Below are 1,804 nucleotides of genomic sequence, written 5' to 3' on the forward strand. Positions count from 1 at the left end.
TGGATATCCTCGATTTTTTGGGCGTATTTCAAAGTCTCGTGCGTTTTTCAAAAATGGAATGGAAAAAAAAAATGTTATTAGAAGCGGTAATGCTTTCCCTTTTATGAACCTTCTTGTTACTCCTGGTTGACATCAGGAACGTCTGCTGTGGGACCTTTTGTAGAGTACAAATATGTATTTTTCACAGTTAAGAATTCCCGCCTTCAACCGATTAACCATGGCTTACATTTCTTGATGTCTTACGATGGTTTCAGTAGCGGTATGATGACTTTCTTTCCTGATTCCTGCATGCAACTCTTTGAGAGATTTCGGCAATGTATGGTCATTTATCTGGGTACTGTGAGTCCGATTTACATCAACAGTGTTTTAATACTAACCATTCTACCTCCTTTTTAGAAACCAGCTTCACATATTTAATAAGTTTTCTTCTTCTTTCCTTCACTATCGCTTACCTCATACATTTCCTTTCAATAGATCGAAATGTATACGCAAGGGGCTCATGTGACAAAGTCTATTTTTAGTAATAGTGCAAGGCGCTATTGGAGTACAACAAATTTCCACTCTTGGCCTTTTGTGGTTTACCGGGTATAGCAATGATCCATCAGTGCAACGCTTATAATACTGTGACGATTGATTCTACACGCTCTAACAAAACATAACATAACATAACATAACCGTGAGCTACCACCTGAATAATTATATTGTCATACCATGTACCTAGCGTCAACATTTGTTGAATGTAGTTCTCCCAGCAATTATTAGAAATACTCTCAATATATAGCTTTGGATTATCGTTTAAATGCCTAATTCCAGCCATACAAGTTTGAAAGTGCAACTCTGGTGTTCCATACAGCTGATGCGAAACTGACTTGAAAAAACAGTCTCCACTTCCACCAACATCATAAGGCATGCGCATTATGTGTGCTAATCTGTCAGTTAGACAGGACCAGGGTGAGTTATCACTTACATTGTCGGGGGCCATACCTCCTTTTAATCAAAACGGTACTGTCGTTACTCGTGGATATGAAAGTTACCGCTTTTGTTTGAAATTGGCAGGCTGAATTCGAAGTTTCCTTTATGCACTAGTCAGTGTGTCAGTGACATAACAGAAAAAGGGGGCTCTCATATGCGACTAGATACCCAAAATAATGCCTGTATGTGCTGGTGATCCCCTTTGCTGGAATTCATTCTTGTAAATGAAGTCAGGACTATTTCTCCCATCATAATAAGATTACTCTTTACCACTTCCTTTAGAAAGAGCTGTACCATGTGTTCAAAGTACCTAGTACAGGTGACAGGGTATTTTTGAATAAGGTCTGATTGTTGTTGCCAGGTCATATTGTTAATCTAATCATCAGTTAGCCCTTTTTCATGGTTCGTACAACTTGAAACAAAGAAAATCCAAGGACTTTTCAAGGACAAAAAAAGTTTTCAAGGACAACAAATTAGATTAAACACTCAATGGAGTAATTTGCAAATTTTAAATAGTTAACACTTGCCACGTTTGATCACACTGTTTTATCCAACTTTCTGTTACAACACTGATTAAAAGGACAACAGTCACTGGCTATGACTTGAATTTTGCATCTGAGGTACAGGAATAGTATTTGAATATACAAAAATCATATTGTTCACAAAAACGTTACTATGATGATGAAGATCTTCCAGCAGCTAACTTTCCATTTAGTTTCTCCTCAAGTTCTTGCAGTTGAAGTGTCTTATCTTTAGCTGCCTTTCTAAGCGTTATTCGCTTCTCCACGACTAGAACCCGATTCTGACCATAGATCACAACTTGAAGTAACTT

General features: G+C 37.6%; 1 protein-coding gene across 1 annotated transcript in view; it reads left to right on the forward strand.

Annotated features, from left to right (window-relative positions):
- LOC138019969 (contactin-associated protein-like 2) overlaps positions 1-475 on the forward strand; it is a 3,842-nt gene extending 3,367 nt beyond the window's left edge. Inside the window, exon 3 of the mRNA XM_068866948.1 lies at positions 1-475. This exon is cut by the window's left edge and continues 1,482 nt beyond it. The gene's annotated coding sequence lies outside the window, so the exon portion shown is untranslated.
- Positions 476-1,804: the final 1,329 nt, after the last annotated feature.

Source organism: Montipora capricornis, chromosome 10, assembly GCF_036669925.1.
Source record: "Montipora capricornis isolate CH-2021 chromosome 10, ASM3666992v2, whole genome shotgun sequence".
Taxonomy (NCBI): Eukaryota; Metazoa; Cnidaria; class Anthozoa; order Scleractinia; family Acroporidae; genus Montipora; species Montipora capricornis.